The 22,085-nt window shown below is 39.3% G+C and overlaps 1 protein-coding gene across 9 annotated transcripts in view; it reads left to right on the top strand.

The window, feature by feature from the left end:
* CPQ (carboxypeptidase Q) overlaps window positions 1–22,085 on the top strand; it is a 164,811-nt gene that overhangs the window by 80,676 nt on the left and 62,050 nt on the right. The window lies entirely within an intron of this gene.

Genomic DNA, 22,085 nt, shown 5'->3' with positions numbered 1-22,085 from the left:
AATAACCACCAAGGAAACTACTTCTCATGCCAAGACTATTTCCAGCAGGTTGTGCTTGTAAAACTACTTAGGAGACTTAAGGAAAGACAATAGGAATGAACTGTTGCTTTCAACATTGTTAAAGTATGTTAAAAATTGTGCTGAAGTAGTCAGTGTTATTAGCTCAGAATTCTCATTGCTGAGCTACAAAAGTCATTAATTCTTTGATTATGAACTTAAGAAAGGTTTAGTAGAACTAGTTAAATAGGCTATATAATGGCAAGGGAAATTTATGAGGAACTGACACTGTATAACCTTTGGTAAAGAGATTTCAGGAGATAAAACAGGTAGGTGTCTTTATCATTTTATCATTAATACCGGATCAGTTGCACATGCAGTGAACTTGTAAAGAAACATATCTAATCAATATTAATGAACAGCATTTTGACACTATTCGGTTAAATTATAGTGTTAATAGCCGGAAAATACTGATATTGTGAGTCCTGTAGGATTCAAAATAGATTTAAACATTTAACATAGCTTTATTAGATGGGAAAAAATGTTTTTGAGAAGGCATTTGAAAATTTGGTATTTACCCAACAGCAGGGCTGAAGGAGCGGATGGGAAAAATCTGCAACTTTAAAGAGTGATGGATGCCACATCTGAATCTAGACATAAGATGTAACTGTATCTATGTGAAATTACTATGTTCGTTCATTCAAAGTTGTGTCTTTTGGAAATTCAACTGGCAATGAATATTTTTTAGGTAAAGCAGATTTTTATCGGAACAGAAAATGTTTTAACCAGTGCTAGTAGATGAGGTTTAGAGCTGCATTATTTGCCTATTTGGTATGATAAATGTTTGTAGTGTGTTAGTTACAGTAGTTATTATTAACTACTTAAAGTTTTGTACCCATTGCTACTTTAAAATCAAGTGTGGGGAGCAAAACTGCTTTGCATTCGCTGTGTCAGGCACTTACACTCTTTTTTGGAGAACGTATTTTTTCTGAAAGTGGTACTGTTAACTTTGGCAACCTTCAGTCTTATTAAAGGGGACAGAAATTAGCTGTATTTTAACCAGTACCATGTAAATGTTCCATTATGCTGAATGTTCGTGGTGACAACACCTGGGACCTCAGCTGTTCTCTTGTTTCCTATGCAACACCAGCTGCAGCTGTGTCACAGCACTGCCTGCCAGCTTTGTGTCATCCTTGCCAGTTTTTAGGTTCAGGTCACTGAGCATCTTGTAATAAGGACTGATAGTCTGAAGCTGAGTAGATGTTGCAGAGGAATGAATGAAATGGGTTTATTGCTTTGGCTTTAGTCCATGTTGCTGAAAAGGTACCATCTGCGCTGGTAGAAGGGTGGAATTTCGCAGGCACTGAAAACTCAAGGGTCAGGTATCCAAATCTTGTAACCCAGATACAGTTACCCACATGCAGTTACCCTCTATGGGAATATTTGGTACCTGCTAAATTTATGGTCCAGTAATAAGAAAAGGAGACTGAGTGGTGTTCTCATTTAGAACAAATAATATGATTGCCCTCCTAATTTTGCTATGTTCGCATAGCTGTAGTTGTGTCCATAGTATCCCAGGTTTTCAGGACACTTAAACAGAATAACAGGGTAGTTACTTGCTCAAAGATTTTACAGTTGAAACTAGGGATGAGAGAAGAGTTAAGTGTATGACACATAGGGAGAAATTAAAATACTGCTTTGTAAAAAGTCCGGAAGTACAGATTTTGAAATAAAAGTTTCAGAAGTTCAGAGCAAGTACAGAAAGCTGTTTGACAGAAGTGGGGAAAGCTGAGGGATTAAACTCACGGAGGGGATTTTGAGGCATGGGGAGTGACATGGTTGGGCAGTCGAAAAAGAAATGCTTTCACTCTGTCATGTTTAACTGAGGAATTAGGAATGTCAGAGAAAAGGAGGTTAAAAAGGGGAGGTAACAAAAAAGGTTGGAGAGAGGTGTGAATCATGGTATGTGCACAGGGAATTAAAACAAGAACGACTTCAGAGGATAGTGAGAGAGAGGAGATCCAAGTTTTTTAAATCCTGACAGAGAGAGAGAAATGAGAAATGGCAGATAATAAATTTGAGAGTCTCTTTAACTATTCGGCTCTTCTGAAACCAAAGTCTGTTCTCATAGACAGCATTTCTTGCAGGCTCATGTAGGTCCTAGAAGTGTCTGCCAGTTGGCCTTCTCATGCTCTCACAAACTCTTCTCTTCAGATATTTTGTTCTTGATGGTTGCATCTAGATTTAAATTCTCTATATGTAGTATTTTTTCAGCCCTTTCTATGACTAATATTTTCAAGAACAGGTAATTCCTTTTAATCACTCTTCTCCCAGGTTAATACAGAGGTTTTCTAGAATAGAATTTCCTGGAGCTGCCACACCACCACATAACGCAGTTGCAAGGATTTGTTGCAATTAAGGTATCTTAGATGGGACTTCATCTGGAAGTCCATCTTTAGTTTTCAATTTTCAGTCCTGCAAAGGAATAGTATTGATTGCTTTAAAGGAATTCAGTGGAAAGAACACAAAATGTAGGCACAGGATGGGGAATGACAGGGGAGAATGATTATAGAATAATTATGTATTTCTGAAGTGAGTGGGTTGGTGGGGAAGGAGGACAAAATGTCTGTACATAGCGTGAATAATTGCTTGAGATAAACTAAGCAGGGAATATTTAGATGGAATATCATGAAAAGCTTCCTGAGAGAGACGTTAAGCTGTCTACAGAATGGCCTATCACTCCATGGCTCCCCGAGTTTCCTTGGTTCATGTTTTAAATGTTTCAAATGCTGCAAAATACTGACAAGGAGAAAAGTTCGCTGTCATATTGCATCTCTTCTGCCCCTGTTTTTTAGTCTGTTTTTGTTAGTTTCACTATCTTATTAAACAAACTTCTACTTAAAAAAGCAAAACAAATTCCAATGTATGAATAAATAACCTTTGCTCAGCTGTCTTCTTACTGGAGAGGCCTTGGGGTATGCCCAGTCCAAAGAGGAGAAAGAACTACAGGATTGTGGGCTGTTGTATCCAAATCTTCAGGCTTGGAGTTGGGAACTGTTGCTTGTGCTCAAAGCTGAATTTTCTTTTTTCCTTACCCCCAATGGTTTTGGTTTATCTCCAGTCAATAAACATGACAGAAGCATGTCAGTTAGAACTAGTGAGGGAGGTTTTCATTTATTTAATGTTGAGATTGTTTCCGTGACCTGGAAAGTTTGGGGGAAAAGCAGAAAGGGAAAACAAAGGAGTTTCTAAAATACCTGCCTGTACAGCCTGCAAAAGAGTGATGATTTTCATTTCATAATTGCCCATCCATGTAGTAGATAGTGAATGAGCCAAAGGTAGCAGTGACAGAAATTACACAGCTGTTGGGAGAAGACTCCATTGCAGTTGTCTTTATAAGACACTTCTGGAACTGGCTGAACTTCTGCTGGCCTTGCACTTGCAGCCTTGTATGTCTTTGATGCTGCTTTGGTATTCACAGGGTGTAGTTAATATGTTTTCTTCTTGCTCATCCAATCCTTTGATCTCTTTTGTTTTGATGGAAATTGAAACTAGCCTGGACTCTTTTCAGCAGCTTTCTGGAGATGATGTCTTCAACCTTCTGAAATAATCCATCTTTTCCCAATATACATTTTGGTGACCTATTTTTAGGACTCCTTCAGATGCTTTGTGGTGTAGTAAAATCCAACTCTCAAGGCAAGGTATTCTGCATTTTAGGGCGATGTTAACAGTGACTTGTCCAAACTGGATGCATTTTGCTGAGTTATGTGAAAGCTACAACAAAATTCTTTTAAAGACAGTTTGTCCAACTTGGGGATAAAGTGGGATCTAGCTGTATTTATATCTAAGCGTCTCATGGAAAAGAGAGATGAATTGACTATCTGCTGTCTAAGAAGTGTTACATCATGAGTGTACTGGAAATTTGAGGACATTGCTGGACATTGGTCCTAATTGCTGGCTATTTACATGGAAAATTAATGCATGGAGCATGTTATATAAACCAAAAGAAATAATAAATACTGTAAACATTGCTTGGTTCAGATGGATGCAGCCAGACTAATCAAAACTATATTTAAACTGCGTTAGCTGTAAGTGTTTAGACAAGATCTAACAAATTGTTTCTTGGCTGCTGTAGAGAAGGCTTATATCCAGCTTCAGAGGCTTTTACACAGGGTCAGTTTCCTTATGCTTCGCTTCTATAAAAGCCATGAGAAAAAAGCTGTGTCCTTCTCTGCTTTCCCGCTCTGTTGATATGAGTGTTATTGCTTACACTGATGTCCTAAATGCATTGTTTGCTAGTTGTCTTATGCATCCTCTATCATAAAAATTAAGGGGTTTCCATCCTCAGCCACACTAGTCCAGAGAAAGATGTTATAGGTTATTGTACATCTTTTATTCAAATTTTAATTCTGTAATCTGTTAGCACTGTCCCCTGCTTCCTTTCCGCTTTTATTTGTGTTTTTTTAAATCTGTCAAAATTTACATTTTCTTGTTTTGGTGTAGGACATGTTATTTAATGTGCCATCTATTACACAATTTAGATATGTGGCCAGTGCTCAGTTGCTCCAAATACCGTATGAGGAGAGTCCTTCCAGCAAGCACTGGGAGAGAAGAGACTTCAGACCAAACCACCAGGCATACGCAATGGCTTCTTTGTGCCTGTGGTTAACATGTTCCAACTAATAAACCTAACTAGTACTTTCATTTATAAAGGATGTGCTGCTAAAGCCCTTGACACTGAAAACTGTAATTTGTTTCAGTAAATATATATAAACATTTAAAAAAAAAAAAAAAATTTGCAACCTAATTAGTAAAATGTGACCCTTGCAGAAAAATTCAGATGATGTTCCTTGTTGACTAACTTGCTGCCCACAGAATACCGCTTGGAGTCATTCTCTGTAGAGATGCTTCTCTGGTAAAAGCTTGTAGTCTGTCGTGGTAGGCATCTTCATTTTGAGAGAAATGAACATATTGTCTGTATATGCAGGGAGGAGCTTTCTTGGGAATCAGTCAAACTCCATACTGCATCAAATCCAATCATTGTCCCCTGCAGATGTAAAGCACACATCTTTCACATTGCCTAAAATCAGTGTAATGTATGCAAAGCGTGCTTTTTAATCAGTAAGTGATTTCCCACTGTGATAGGGAGAGGGAGGGAATATACAGGGATGCTGGACACATCACTAAACACCATGGAAGTTATTCAGATGTTGTGATGGATTCTGGGAAACTCTGTGAAATAAAACAGTCCTTGGTTGTAGGTTCAATTAGGTTTCAATTAGAGAAAAAATTTTAAAAAACATACACAAACTCAGAATACAGTCCATGTGGAAGGGAGAATTGGGAGTAACATATTTTTAGCTCACATATTAATTTCTTTGAATTTCTCTGACATCATGTGTTGTCTGGATTAAAAACATTTGTGTTCAAAAGGTCTTTTGACCTATAAACAAAACCCAGGTATGTGTTCACTGGAATTTCAACCACTGGTTATATGGTCACCGTTAAATATTCCTAAATGTGATAGTAATATACTTAGTAATTTCCCTTCTATTGAGAACCTTGGAGAAGCAGTTTTCTTGCTATGGCTGACTGGCATGAAGAAGATGCCTTTAAAAATATGTAATAGTAGTCTGGAGTCAAGAAATTGAATATTTAGTAAGTTGTGGGTTTCTGAAAAATTGTGTATAAGGTCCTGGATTTAGGGGGAAGGCAAACACTGCAAAAACAAAATGCAGAAGCATTGAGGGCAGATTCTTTGTTTTACTTTTAAGACATTGTTATTACTGGCCTAGATTATCTCACCATCAGTATTTCCCCTCAAGTATAAGAAAATGTACTTCTCTGGTTTTGGTATAATTCTGGGTTCTGCAATGTTACTTCAGAAAAGGAATTTGCTACAAATGTCATGCTAAATGAACTTTAATCTTGTAACACTCTATTGTATTTTGTATGTGCCTGCACTTTCTCATATTGAAAAACATGTGCATCTCATTTTCTGTATAAACTGTTGTTGATTTAAGTCTTTGATGATCTGAGATTAGATTTTGAAAACTAAAAATTTAATAACTTGTGGGACATTTAAGAGTACTTGAAATGTTACGTGTTCTGGTTAGAATGCGTACACACATCATATCTGAAGATGTATGGCCCATTATGAAGTTTTGAAGATGGACGGTGCTTTATGAAGTGTTTTCTGGTTTTCTTCTCTGTTTCTTCCATGGTGGCCAAGCTGTCAATAAATAGGCTTTAGGGGCTGAATTAATTGAGAGGAAATTGGGGTTGAATATTGGAGAGGCAGGAGAAAATAATGAAATTAGATGATAAAGTAGCTTTTCAGGAATGTGATAAAATGCCTGCATGTCTCATTTTCACTGTCTCTTGTTGCCAAATGGAGGTTGTCCTCTCCCCTCCATCTTTACTATGGGTATTCATTTTCCTATCTTTCAGATAAAGTTGCTCTGATTCAGCCTGAGTTGGGCAGTGGGAGAGGAGAGGAACGTCTTGAGGAGAGAAATGCTCTCTTTTTTGATTTACCTGGTAGCCACAGTGACCCACTGAAGGTGGCTGATCCTTCAGTGAGGGAAAGCCTGTCAGGTGCACTGGGGTCCAGATTCCACCCTGAAGTTTAAAAAATGGGAGTAGGGAGAGTGGGAGGGAGATTTTAGTTACAACCTGATACTTAAACTTTTCTTGCTCATGAAAACCAGTGTGGACGTACAGGTGTGTCTGCTGATCAAGATGGTCTGGAGAGCAAGCAAAGGAAGGTCTCCAGCTGCTGTTACGGCAGCTACGGTGAAGGTGATGTGTGAGGACACCAAGACAACCCTGTGATGGAAAATCATTGGCATCTCTAGCACAACTCCTGTTATTACATAAAACGCCTGTTTAACACCCATCCTTTGCCAGTGCAGTCCTGCTAAATGTACCTTGAGCTTTTATTGTGCTTTGTCCTTCTTCCCACAGGAAACTCAGGTGTCTCATAAACACTTAAAAGCTTTTCTGCAATACATTTACAGCCTGGTTTTCAGTCCTGTTTTTGTTTCTCAGTGTTTCCTTGGGGTAATTTGCAGAGATTGTGTCCTTAGTACAGGAATCTGCTGTAGCTCAATAGACACTGATCACTGTTGAGGCAATCTAGCACACTTTTTGTGTGTGTTTGGTGTGTTTTCTGAACTTCGGTACTCAGTTGTGTTTTCACTGGTGACATGCTCAAAGCAAATGACATGTTACAACACCACCAGCTAGTATCTGTTCCCAGGCAGCCGTTTATATACATTTCTTCCCCTCAAACATACGCTGATTTGATGATACTGGCAAGAAGTCACGGGCAATTCTGGTGACATACCTGAATTGAAGTCAACGCTTTCTACAGAACTGCAGAAACTTTTTATCTGCAACTTTCTTTTTACCTCATTTGACTTCTTTACTGTTTCTAACAACTTCTTCCTGCATGTCTTTTTAAAGAAATAAAACATTAGCTAGCTTTTTTTTGGAAAAGCATGTTTACTGGAGAATGTAGAATAGCACTGTATCAACTGTGGAATAGAAACTAACTGTAAGGTTGCTTGTTAGATTGCAAAGTTTGTAGGCAAAGTCCTAGAAATATTTCAGTTCTGTGTCTTTTTGCCTTAAGTGTGGCTCAGTTACAATTATAATGGTGTAATTATGGTAGCAATGTTAGTATCGGATGTTCTGCAGCTGGAAAGAGTAAACGTTAGTTACTAGAGTGAGATCTGCAACTGCACTCTGGGTTATGTGAATGTAGGTGGTTTCAGAAAATGAGTATGCAGCTCACGTGTTTTGGGGATATATGCATTGCAGAGGACCTATTCTTTGGAGCAGCTTTTTCCAAGAGGGTGTCTTTGACACCTGTTGTTCAAGTAAGTTATCCTGCCAAGCTGAGAGTTTTCAGTATGACAGGAGTAGCAGCCCACTAGCAGAGTAGTTTTGCCTTTTTTGCTCTTAATAATGGAATGAGTTAATTTGCATTTTGTTTCATTTGCAAAATCCAGGTAAACACTTTTGCTTACTGTTGTTCAGGAAGACCAGTCTAATAAATGTTCAAGTTTCCTGCTTGCCCTGACCTTATTTTGCAATCGATGTTTTTCAAAGCCATTGTCGTGGTTTAACCTCAGTCGGCAACTGAGCACCACACAGCCGCTCGCTCACTTCCCCCCTCCCCGGTGGGATGGGGGAGAGAATTGGAAGAGTAGAAGTGAGAGAACTCATGGGTTGAGATAAAAACAGTTTAATAATTGAAATAAAATAATAATAATGTAATAATAATAATACACAAAGCAAGTGATGCACAGTGCAGTTGCTCACCACCCGCCGACCGATGCCCAGCCAGTCCCCGAGCAGCGGCCCCCCCGGCCAGCTTTCCCCCAGTTTATGTACTGAGCATGACGTCACATGGTATGGAATGTCCCTTTGGCCAGTTTGGGTCAGCTGTCCTGGCTGTGCCCCCTCCCAGCTTCTTGTGCACCTCCAGCCTTCTCAGTCAGTAGAGCATGGGAAGCTGAAAAGTCCTTGACTAGTGTAAGCATTACCTAGCAACAACTAAAACATCGGTGCATTATCAACTTTGTTCTCATCCTAAATCCAAACCACAGCACTGTACCAGCTACTAGGAAGGAAATTAACTCTATCCCTGCTGAAACCAGGACAGCCATGATTAAAATGTCCTCCAATGTTACCACCTTGTGGCTCACATTCCCTTCAGTCTGTCCCTCCCATATGTGTATGAAAAAGGGAACTGTCTGCATAAAGGCTTCAGTCTCTTGAGAAGAACATGGTGGAGATAAATGCTGGCCAACCTTCAGGCATCTTTTCAACAGGAATGAAGCATCCAAGAATGGCTTGGAAAGTCAGTAGTAAATTTTGTGAGACATCAGTGGGAGGAGAAGAGTTTAGAGAGAACTACAGATTCCTATCAGTTTTTCTAAAATTGTTGTGTTATTAAATCCACTAACGTGGGAATAAAAATTGCTGAATGCACTCAAATGATAAACATATGAACCAGATTTTTCATGCAGTTACTTCTGATAAAAAGGACTGGAGTGGCTGCATTAGGAGAATCTTGTTCTTCATGCCCGTAATTCTTTGTGTGCAATCTTGTCAGAGGTTTATTTAAAGGCTAGAATAAGTTTCTTTTAACATTGAACCATTAAAATATTTAAGCAGGTATAGCCCTGATATAATCTTAACTAAACATGCCTTTCAAGCTTATTAATCCGGGACAGATAATCAGTTTTGTGTACTACTGTAATAACCATTGTGTTTAATTTTGAAAGTTAAAGGCACGAAAACTAATAAAATTAGAATAGGAGCCTCTGAGAACAGTGCCTGAAGGATAAATTAAATTCATTTCAACACAAACAGATATGAAAAGAAGTACAAATAGAACAGCAGTAATAATTTTAGTATGACACAAGGTTTCATTAAAAAATCCAACAACCTTTATTGCATTCAGTAGCAGGGTTGTGGAGGCTGAATGAATATAGGGTCTTCTTAATCCATATTTTGGAGGTGATTGAAGACTGATGTCCAGTAGCAGTCAGTGGTGCTTTCCAGCTGGTTAGCCAGTGCTATATAGATGTCAGAATTTCTGTGAGCATACATTCCTCTGTCATGTGTGAAATTGGGGGGTGCAGAGATAGTTCAGTAAGTAAGTTATTTCAACTTGCAGCCGTAGGAAGACAAGCTAGAGGGAGATGGCATTGCCAATGAAACACACAACCTTTCACATGAAGGTCAGGGATTCAAATCTAAGGTGAAGTGACAGGGAATATTAGTTAGCACTGACAGATTTTGAGTGGCCTAGGAACATAAATTTGATGTTAAGTCCAAATAGACAGAAACCCACATCACACAAACCTATCTGTATAACCTGGACCTAGCTGGCGTTTCTGGTGTTTTTCCTTCTGATTTCCTATCTGTAGCTGGACACAGGGGAAAAAAAATCTGCTGTGAACATTTTCAGAAGCTCAGAAAGTTTCCCCCTATGGAGGACATGAAGAAATTTGTGCCTGTGAAAATGTCAGAGATGATACCAACCTGCAGCTATTCCTGAGGTGCTTGATAGGGGGGAGATGGAGACCAATACGGAAAGCACTGCTCGGCTTGATTCCAGAGTGTGGCCATGAGGACAGCTCTCCCACTTTTAGGATGAGTGCTGTAATCACTCTGCATATCCCTTGCAATGAATACTCAAATGTTTCACACAAGCTGGACCGGTTCCAAACGAGATAACTTCCATTTTCTGGTATCCCTGCCTGTGGTAGTCACACCATGATTTTGGAAAGAGGCAGGACAAGGGACTTGTGTATCTCCTGCCTTTCTGTTACTGCAGTTGACTTGTTTTTCACCTTTCTCCAGGGTTTGTCCAGAGCTATGAGTTATCCATCTGCTGTCTGTTCTGTGTGAGGGAAACACTGGCTTGTGCCTGGCACGCGCACGTATTAAAAGATGGGAACAGGCAGTAGCCATATGGTGCTCAGATGAGTCATGCACTTGAACCGCTTTCCAGCGGTGGTATGCCAAACGTCTTGAAGTGTGTGTTGCCGCTGTTTTTTTACTGCTTTGCCAAAGCTGTACTTTGCACCAGGTTTTCCGAAGTCCCTTGCACTCCAAATGCATTCCAGAGCCCTCGTGTTACTGGTTCCAATAAACTGAATCTCTCCTGACTTTGAGCAGATATTCCACCCTGGAAATCATCCTGACAACAGTTGTCTCATCTGGTCTTTTACAGAAATTGAGTTTGATAAAGCAGCCTCCATCTTGGTGAAAACTTGTGTCAGACACACTTTGAGTTTTACAATGGTATATAAACAAAGAAATTAAGAATAGATAAACATGAAGGGTGAGCTATCACTTTGTATCAAAACTCCGGGTTTTTGAGGTACACTAATGGGAATTGAGTAGCGAAACCTGTCAGTGTTACTTACAAGTACTTAGCTGTGTCTCTGCGAGTACGACTCTTCTGTTTCTGTGGGGCTGTGCACAGGTACTAGAAATTGTGGACTGAGTTTTCATTTGTGAAACGAGATACAGCTCCAGTAATGTCAACATAGGACAGGGACTTTGAGTCTCCACTTCTTAGTATTTTCCATGAATGCTGTTGTAAATATAGGAATAAATGTTAATCTTCACTATATCCCTACATAATAAACAGCTGTTTAGTCCCATTTTACTGATAAAGAGATCAATACAATATAATTAAGTAATTTGAATTTAGAAATGAGAAATTAATGCTTTTCTAAGTCCACATTTAAGCCTCAATAGAAATGCTGTTTTAATTATCAGAAACTAAAAGAAACCAAAGGGACTATAATTGGTGAAAGAAAAATTGTAATCTGAAAATGATGTTGAGACTTTGAAGACATGTCTCATACAATATGTAAAGCAATTCTTTTAGGGTCAGTGTAAGATGAAGACTTTTTTTCATGTTGCAAGCCAAATAATGTCCTGTTTCTGTGGGTTCTTGCATCAGTTCATAAAACTATTAGACAAAAATTGCAAATGATTCCATAAAATGGATTTCATATGAACTTTAATTTTTACCGTGATTTTGACTGCCCTAAGTAGAAAAGAGGTCTTTTATTTTGTGCCAGTAAAATACTATATTGAAGATTACAGTTATATTTTAGCTGTCTGGATCTTGAAGGACATACTTGGGTTTGGTAGAATTGATTTCCGAGTTGTGTTTGCTTTTTGGGTCTCTTTAATGAAATTTTCAGAGGCAAAAGAAATGTGGATTATTTATAGAGCCAGAAGAAAATGTGAATTCTTCATTCTGGAATCAGTGTCATAATTACAAAAAGAGACCTCTGGAGATCATGTAGTCCAACCCTGTGCTCAAAGACAGGTCAACTAGAGCAGGTTGCATAGCGCTTAGGTGTTGAATATCTCCAAGGATGGAGAACCCACAGCCTCTCTGGGTAGCAGTTCCAGTGTTCTACAACCCTTGTAATAAAAAAGTTTTTTTTCTAATTTTTAAAATTAATTTCTTCTACTTAAGTTTGTGCCTGTTGCCTCTTGTTCTGTCAGTGGGCACTACTGAGAAGGATTTGGCTCCATCTTCTTTACATCCCCCATCAGGTATTTGTACACATTGATGAGATCCTCTGAGCATTCTCTTCTCCAGTCCCAGCTCTGTCAGACGCTTCAGTCTCTTCATCATCTCTGTGGCCCTTGGCTTTTTCAATTATATTCATGTCTCTCTTGTTCTGGGGAGCCCAGAGCTAGACAGAGCACCCAGATGTGTCTCACCGGTCCTGAGTGGAGGGGAAGGATCACCTCCCTTGACCTGCTGGCAACACTCTGCCTGATGCAGCCTGGGGTGCTGTTGGCCTTGTTTATGGCACAGGCATATTGCTGGCTCGTGGTCAACTAGTTGTCCATGAGGACCCCAAGCTCCTTCTCTGCCAAGCTGCTTTCTAGCTGGTCAGCCCCAGCCTGATCCTTGAAAATTAGCCAGCTCCCCTGGACCCTTTTTCTCTCCGGGACTATCTCTCAGAATTTTTACAAGCAGGTCCTTGAAAAGCCTCAACTCTACTTTCCTGGTGTCCAGGGCTGATATCCTGCCATTTGCCGTGCTCCTTCTTCTCAGGATCCTGAACTCCACCATCTTATGTTCACTGCAGACCTTCACCTTCCCAACCAGTTCTTCCTTGTTTGTAAGTATCAGGTCCAGCAGAGCATCTCCCTCATGGGTTCCTCGATTACCTCTGTGAGGAAGTTGTCATCAGTGTACTCCAGAGACCTCCTGGATTGCTTGTGCCCTGCTGTGTTGTCCCTCCAGCAAGTATCGAGGTGATTAAACTGCCCCATTGAGGACCAGGGCTTGCAAACCTGGGGCTTCTTATGTTTGTCTGAAGAAGGCCTCATCTACTTCTTCCTCTTCAAGGGCTATCTGTAGCAGACGCACCGCAGTGTCACCCATGTTGGTCTGCCTGCTAGTCCTGACCCACAAGGTCCCAGATGGCTCATCATCCGGCCCCAGGCAGAGCTCCAGGCAGTGCCACTGCTCTCTCACACAACGGGCAACTCCCCCTCATCACCCTCCCAGCCTGTCCTTCCTAAAGAGCTTGCACCCATCATTTGCAGCCCTCTGATCATACAGGCCATCCCTCCATGCCTCTGGGATCCCAAGGAGATGGCAGCCCTGCAGCTGCCCGCAGACCTCTGTTTCTCCTGCCTGTTCCCCGTGCCATGTGTGCTGGTGTTTCAGTCATCACTTTGTAGTAATTTCCTACCCCACCCCAGTGGGTTGCTGCACTTCTGGAAATGCATGAAGTTAGCACTGCGTTGAGAATTTTATTCTGCAGTTTAAGAGAGAAGCAATGTATGTATGGGAAGGAGAAATTAAAATGTTATGTACACATTAAAAAATTAGTAAGTAACAATAAGAATCTTAAAAAAACCTGTGACAAAAAGATAATCTTAGCAAAATTCTGAAAAAACTAGTGCAGATGCCAGGAATGTAGGATAAGCCATAGAAATAAATAAAGGGTTACAGTAACCATATGAAAGACTAGTGGAGTGTTTTAGCATGCTTCACAATGAAATCCTTTATGTAGCAGAGGAAGAAATGGCAAGAACCTGGCCTACGCGTGGATTTGTGGAGTAAGAGGACAGCATCAGAAGAGCCTCCGGCATAGGCTGGAGTGGCAGCTGTCAGTACAGGCCTGTGAATCTGTGACCATGAAAATACTTAATGCTGGAGAGTGGGAAGGTCTTGTCATCACAGCAGAAAGGCGTAGAGCCACCTCCCGCTATAGACTAGCGAGGACAAGAGACATCACCAGTTCTGACAGATCATTGGGACTAGAAGTGGGATGATGAGACAGTTTTGGGAGAACTGATTACGTGATCAGCACTCGTTTTAGTATGTATAATGGTGAGGGACAACAGTGTGGTAAACGGCAGGAATTTCATTTCCATTGTGTCCAGCTGTTGGTGATGAATTAAGTAAAAGCTTCTGGACATGTAAAATAACGAGGCTTATGAGCTGACAGCATTCAAAATCCAGTTTGGCTTTTGAATGAAGCAGAGAGGACTCAGTAGGGCACGTTTTAAAAAAGCTTATGTTATAATAGGTATTAGGAAAAATATTTTCCTAAGAGCAAACATTGAAACAGTTTGTCCGGAGAGGTTGTGGCATCTCCGTCTCTAGAAATTTTCAGAACTTGACTGTACAAGACTCTGAGCGATGAGATCTAAGTTGACCCTACTGTGAGCGGGGTGTGGAAGTCGATGAGCACCCAGAGACCCTTCCAACCTCAAGTATTCTCTGATGCTCAGTGTCTGGCACTGGAACATAAATGTTATGTTTTGAATCCTCCTCTCTTGAATCTCTCTCTGATATTATTACAACCATCTAAGGGTTGTTTTGACTTGCTTCCATCAGCAATCTTCTTGGGGGATTTGTAAAATGAAATCCATTTTCTTGAGGACAGTTAAGAGGTGGCTACTCAGGATGGCTTTCAGGACATTTTGGGTCATCAGAATGCTCTAAGGCAGTGCTAGCATGGTATAGGGTCTGACTTAAGAGGTCCTCTAGTGTTCTGGAGAGGAAAAAGAGTTATGTAATTTTTTTGAGAAAAACCTACAATTTCTATAGTTTTGGAAAGTGATGCTTGCCGGCAGTGCATAGTATCACAGTGTACAATTAGGACAGTTTTTGTAAATGCTTCAGTGAAAGAAGTAGCACTAGGCGTTAATGTTCATTTTAGCTGAGATTAATTTTAATATCTGATAAAAGAAATTTCCAAGATGAAACATTTGTGAATGTTGCTAGATCTGTAGTAATGTGGTAGAAGTCACATAGAATGTGGTAGAAGTGCCATATATATCCCTAAAGTGAAAAATAAATAAATACAAAGACTCTCTAGATTATAAAATAATCCCTTTCTTCATACACAAATCATCTACTACATGTGTAAGGGAAGTCTTCCTTTGGTAAGTGTAGAAAAAGGATTGTTTCTGCTTATCAGGTCAGACACCGTTTCAGCTTTCATACAGGGGCATTTGCAGAGATTCTTTGCTGATCTTTGAACTAGAAAAATAGCAGCTGCATCCTCATCTTTATGCAAGGGTAAGCGATATTTCGGTGATACCTGGTTTTGTTTAGATGTAGTTATTGTTATGATTTTTCCTCTTAAAATGTCTAGAAGGTGGGCTGAAATGTATAAATTAAAATATTTTTGAAATACAGTAATTTAAAGAGTGGTATTATTTCTGAAATGTTACCGCTCAGGAAATAGGAAATAAAAGATTCTAGGGAACTTAAATATGGAAATGCTAAGTCTTGAAATCCAACATTTAATAAGAAAATGGTAGTAATTTCAATACTTGGTTATCTTTTGAATGCTCATATAGTTTCTATGTCCCGTTACCTTTACTACAATTCCCTTATCAGTAATAACTTATTTTCAGACTAATTTTCTCCTTCACTGTCCTATATACCATAAATAATATCAGCCCATGCTATTTAACTGCTCAGTGGTTTTCAGGTTCACTTCAGACAGGGAGGTTTGGTTGCAATACTTTCCGAGAACACTTTATTTTCACTTTTACAAAGTAGAGATTCAGCTTTAAAGAGTTTACTCTATATTGTGACACAGAGGCTCTTTGAAGGTTAATCAGCTTTTTAGCAATAATAGGGTTGGATTCTTCTGTGACTAAGTGAGTCACTTCTGTTTCATGTGCAGATCTATCATTTAATCAGAAGCCTGGAAGTTAAGACTACTACACTGCCTATTAAGTAGAAAAGACAGTTTTTGTTTTAATCATTTTTTTCTTTCTGAACTTCACTGTATCTTTAGGACTGTAAATTAGTTGAGACAGCTAGACTGATTATTTGAGAACCATTCCTAATATGCGTGAAATCTAATAAAAAGAGCTGTACAGTGAAGTCATATTATTTGGACACCAAAGCTAAAAACTAATTTGAAGAAATATTCTTATATATACAAAATAAAATCTTCTAAATGTGGTATTGTTCCTGCTTTACATTTAGGGCATGATTTAATCCAATATGCAGTTTAACTGGAGGCAGTTAGTGTTTTCTTAAAGGCAAGTGCAGAAACTCACAAATCTTTTTTCACATATTTGTAGCCCAAAACAAATATTTGGGAAATGGTCAGGGTAGACTTTCACAAAGACTTTTTACCAAGTAAGCATTTTTTACAACTGAATATCTCTGATACAGCTCTGTGCTTGAATTTAGCTGTTGAAGTTGACAGAATTACACACAATAGAGTAAACCGGTGTTAAACATAACTGGACAAAGTATTTTTTCTGGTAGTAATGAACGGCACATTTTTAAGTACAGGAGAGTTTATATTCTAATACATATATATATATAGTATGTATATATCTAACCTTGCATGTAAGTCCAATTCTAATCCCGTGCCATACAGTGCTATATTGCTGATGGGCACGCAACTTTGTCAGTTTTGTCTTCCCCAAATGTTCAGATGCTGAGCTTGAAATAATGGTAGTATAGATACAAAACGCAGTGTCCCTGCAAAAACTATTTAAATGGTTATCTTTATTATGCAGTGCTTGAGAAGTTTCCGTCGAGTCTCTATCCTGCTGTTGGAAGAGCTGGGTTGGATTCCAGAAAGAAAGATGATGTGTGATGCATTTGCTGCAGTCTGTGTGCTGCTACAGCACATAGGATTACAAGTTCTGGTTGTTTAGATTTTGGAAGGCCTTTGATGGAAAAGCCAAATGACTGATTTACAGAATCTTATGGCATGATACAAATAAATAACTGTTGTAAATATTTTAAAACTTGAGGAATGTTGGTTTGTGTACAGGAATGTGGTTCTGCCAGGACACGAAGTATCAAGTAGGAAGAGTAGATAACTTCAATTTGTCATTTTGGGTGAAGGGAGAAAGGCTTGAGGTGGAGTAGGGAAGAGAATGGGTCAGGGCAAAAAAACTAATTACACACCAAAATTTGATTCCATTAGATGACAGAACTTTTTCCTAAAAATGAGAAAGAGAATACAGTCTGCAGACTAAGAATTACTTTAAAAGAGGGAGGTGACTGTGGACACTAGTGCCAGCTTTGCTATTTGGTTAAGCAGTAGAAAAGCATATTGCTTCATGTTGCCATTTTCCAGCACATATTTGCAAGCACTACTGCAGATGATGCTAATACATCCTAAAACTGCCGTGCCAGACTTACTACTCTTAATTTACAAATCTGTGTATATGAAGACTTTGTTTAATCATAGTTTTGAAGGCAAGTTAAGCATGATGGGCTTAAATTTAGTCCTGCCAGCTGTTTTATTTGCCCAGTAGTTAGGTACAAGATATGCTGTCCTTCTCTTTTCCCTTGTTCTCATGCTGTTAACACAGTGAAATGAAGAAAATCTTTAGATCCTTATAAACTGAAGCCATCTGGCAGTTCATAGTTGTCATGCTGTCCAAATGGGTAGATTACTCAAAATGTACTCCCTATGCTTGGGAGCACAGGCCTGAATTTGGTGCTGGGTTCCTCTGTCTGAGAAGCTGGGATTAAGAGTTTTTCAGTCATGGTTTAGTGTCAGAAATTTTGTTTGGGACTGGGGAAAATAGGAAATTGTGAGGTGAGAGAGTGTTTGTGTGAGTAAAAAGAGTAATGAGTATCTGGGGAAGGAGAGAATTTATAGGCAATTTTTTGATTGGATTGAATAGGGGATCCTAATTCTTATCTGACTTCCTTTTTCCTGTAATTTTGGTCCAAACACAAATCAACTGTATGTGGTGTTCATATGTGTAAGTTAAGTATTATACAAATATCCCATGCACTGGGAGGGGATTCATGCAGAAAAAATATCCAGTCAAATAACGTAAGACCTTATTGTGGTACCTAGAGCTTAAGATGGACCTATTTAGAAGCAAACTGGAGGAAAAAAACCCACAAAAATTTGAATAGAAATGCTTTTCATGAGTTTCCAGGTAATTGGGAACTGGGCTGGAACACCATAGACCTGTGTTGCCTGACAAAACGACTAACTTGTGGCAGTATTTGGCTGAAAATGTGGATGAGCAGTTGAAAAGAACTTGAGTTACAGTCTAGAGCACTTCATTGTTTTAGCTTAAAGTTTTGGCATACAGACACTTGGAGTTTGAATGTGTCTTGGCTAAAGGTGCTTGATCTGGTTCTAATATCCTGCTTAGTTCTTGGTCATCCCATTCTCTGTGTATGTGACCCTTGTTTAAGTTTTCTGTCCTCTCCATGCAAATTAATGTGCTCCTTATCTTCCCTGTCTGCTGGAGGAAGATGTAAGGAAAAAAGCTTTTCAGAGGTTTGGATAATGAAAGTTATTACTAAGCTTTTCTAAGAGATTGTGTTGATAGCCAGATTCCATCGATGAAGGTCCTACTTTGTGGACCCTAACCTCCATCCATGAGGTCGTCTTCATCCATGAAGGGCAAAGATGAATGATGACTTCATTACTCTTCCATTACCATGTACCTCAGTGACATGAAATAATTTTGCATGCCGGTTTTCACAACTTGATACAAATGTTATTCTAGATTAAATTCTGTGATTGAAAATGTTGCTTACAGTTCTTTCCTAATGTTTATTATTTATGATCCCTAATGTTGCATAGAAAGAAGCATTTGCCTTGTACCTCTACAGGAGCAAGTGAGGTTGCGGAGACTAACTAAAAGTGGAATAGACTTTTCTTAAAATTCCCTCTAACCAAGCAGAAGGTAGTTCACCTACATTTTATGAAGTTACTGTGTGACAAATGCAATAGGCATGTGTGACTAGGTATGGAATGGGAGAATATTTTTTAGTGGCAAAAAACATCATGCCTAGAAAAGGATAACTCCATGACATACGCAAATGTACGTGAACGGGTGGTTCCTCTTCCTAATCTTCTTGGTTCTAAAATATAAAATATATAAATATATATTTATATAAATATATAAAATATAATATGAAGTTCAAAATATTTCAATATGCTTGATTGAAATGCTGGGCATGACTTAAAGGCATCCAATAGAGGTCATAATGCTGGTGCAGAAGGAAATAGAATAACTCATCTTCTATTTGAAATGTTTCCTGCAGTTTCACTTCTGTTGTATTGTCTCAGGACTGTGTCTAGAGTAGCATTTCCTAGCTGTGTCACTGCAGGAAAGCCAAGTCTTAAGTTATCATGTTGCATGCAAGCTGTCTTACCCTAAATTTCTTTTTGGTCAATTTGGCAAATGTGTATTGCTGTATTTGTACTGTCCTATACAGTTGCTTGTGGTTTCTCTATATATTTAAAACAAATACTTATTCTTACATATACTTACTTACATTGCTTTGCAATGCTTACACTCTGTTGGCATGTGCTGACATTTCTATAGGGATGTTTTGTGCAAATGTAAGTGATTAGTCTATGTGTAGATTTGGAGCCGAGAACCACATAACAGATTTGAAAGCAATGTGGAAAATGCTATAATCATACGTCCTTGATAGCTTTAACTGCCTTTGTTATTAGCCCACCTGTACAGAGAATTATAATACTATTATTTTATAATGTTATTTTAAATAATATAGTGGTTTAGAGTGAATTTCAGAAATATTTCCTTTCATTGCCCAGACACATTATATCTACTTAAAGACCAAGATAAACATAGTGTTTTTGTTATTTTATGACTGTGTCTTATTTTAAGAATGTCTATGGCTAGCTATCAGCAGGATCACTGAAACTTTCATTTTAGCAGCTGCTTATAAAAGCGTGATAGTTTAAAAAAACAACTGTTCTGAAAAAACTTTCACATAGAAGTACATTGGTTGTATTTATGTAATTGCTCTTGGCATCAGCTTAAGTAAATTTAAGTAAAAGCTCATCCATAAAATTATCTGACTTTCTCAATCCACTTGAACCTTGATCTGTTTTGGTGTAATATTCTGGAGTTGGTAAAGATGCTTTATGATTGGAGTCTGTAACCCCAAGTGGGATTACACCACCTTCTTCTGATTCAGAATTTCCTGCTGTTGCAATATGTGTTGTTCCACAGAAATGAGGAGTAATTCTCTCTCAGACACTTATGTTGAGATTGGTGCCAGGGAACAGCATTAGTGAGGTATTCTTTCACTGCTAAAGACAAGGCGACGCTTCTATTGTAGACTTGGTTCTCTCTCAATGAGTTTACAAACTTGTTCTAAATAATTCACTTCAGCTTGAAGCTCTGTTTCCCAGGAGAGTGGATTGTTATCTTCTTAAAACCAATTCTTGCTTTAAGAACAAACAAACCACATGGCGATTTTGAAGTTGTGGAATAGATGTCCTTTATACAGCAGACAGTTGTGCTTTCACTCAGAGCCTTTCCTGTTCTTTTTTTAAAATCATTATTATTTGCAAATTCCTTATTGAGTGGACAGTAATGAGGCTGCATCAGTTGGCTGCAAAGTGTGGTGGTGTTTGAGCTCTGTCCTCCATAGGCAGGTTGCAGTGGGGCTGCACGTGCACGAATGAACTTAAAGCAGAGTTCATTCATGCATTGCCCTCACCACCTGCAAGCATGTGTGTGTGTGCTTAGTCCTCCCTTACAAGAAAACAAAAAGAGGAAGGAGTACCACAGTGAGCGCTTCTGCTCTCATTTCAGAAAGGTTTCTACCTCCAAAGCTGGCATGGCTTTTCTTAGATTATCTGGTTTCAAGCTACGTTGCTATTGTAGCAGAGGGCTGCCGCAGATGAAGTACTTCTACTGCAGGGCAGCATCCCTGGAAAGCGTGCTGTTTGCAGTCTTTCATGCCGGGCCTGGGAGGATCATGACATTGCATTGCAGGAGTACCTCCTGAGTAAACCTGAGGCTTTTACAGAGGGGCCTGCTGTCCAAATTTAAGCGCTTTTGAAGGAGGGGACGTTTTGGAATAAAGGCTGCAGCACGTCTCTCTACTACCAAGAAAATCAGTCTGTGCTGGAAAGCAATCACATGTTGAGTTAAGGCTAGATAAGCAGAAAAGAGAGTTGAAACATCTGAGAAGGAAAGAGTAAGCTGCTCTTCAGGTTTTGATCACAAGCTTTTCCAGCTTCTAAGGCATGACACTTCTGTTTTTTATATTACACACATTTATAAATATTTCATAGTGTATTTTCTAAATTTAAAGGGTTTTGGTTCATTCTGGTTGGATGTATGGCAATATAATGGATATGACTAGTAATTTATCATGGCCCTTGTTTAATACAAAGGGGCCTTTTAGTTGTGTTACCTGAGTTTGTATTTGGTTGGATGAAAAAACACGGTTGTTTGATGAGCACTTGATGCTTTTTGTCTTACCATGATCTGTTTGTCCATTATTTTTAATAACCAGTGAAAATGTACTAAGATTTCTCTCATGTGAAGGGGAAAACAGAGATCTTCGTGCTTGAGCCCCAAGTTAGTTCGTTGCAATGTTCACTGCACACTTGACAGCATAGGCTCTCACCCTCCAGGGGTGATAATAGGAAAAAACTCATTACGTTCTCATTTTCAGTGCTAGAGTATTTGTCCTGCGATGAATGAAAGCTGAGATGATATGCCAGGAGATCCTCATCCCTTAGGGGGAAGAAGGTGGCAGGAGGAATGAGTATTTTTTACCTTTTTCTAGATCCCACAACTCTGAGACCTGTTTGACATCAGCCGACTAGAGAGTGGGAAGCATCCCTTCATGTATGGCCAGTTCTGGGCAGGACACAGGCGGATGCTCCAGGGTCTCCTTCAGTTTTTCCTCAGTGCTGAGCTGTCATAGGTTGGACGCTTCCACCCTATCCCAAGGGCACTCTTTACTGGTACCAGTTCTTCAGAGATTCCTGGGGCACTACAGTGGCTCCCTGCTCTTGCTTTTGTTCTATTGCATCATTTACCACATTGCCTTCTCAGCTCAGAGTTCTTGTCCCTCCTTGACCTCTCCATTGCAATCGTAGGTCCATCAGCCCTTCAGCTTCAGGTCCAGCTAGGAAACTGTCTCACTTCTGGTATTGGTCTGATGCTGCTGGTCGACATTTGAAGAGTTCAGATCTGAAAGTGGGTGTTTCTGGAGATACGTATACTACTATACTCTACCGTAGCCACAAAACTTTCTTTGCAGAAAACCCATCTGG

This window comes from Aptenodytes patagonicus, chromosome 2 (genome assembly GCF_965638725.1).
Source record: "Aptenodytes patagonicus chromosome 2, bAptPat1.pri.cur, whole genome shotgun sequence".
NCBI lineage: Eukaryota > Metazoa > Chordata > Aves > Sphenisciformes > Spheniscidae > Aptenodytes > Aptenodytes patagonicus.
Note: the sequence above shows the minus strand (reverse complement) of the source record. Positions and strands in the feature narration are given on the sequence as shown.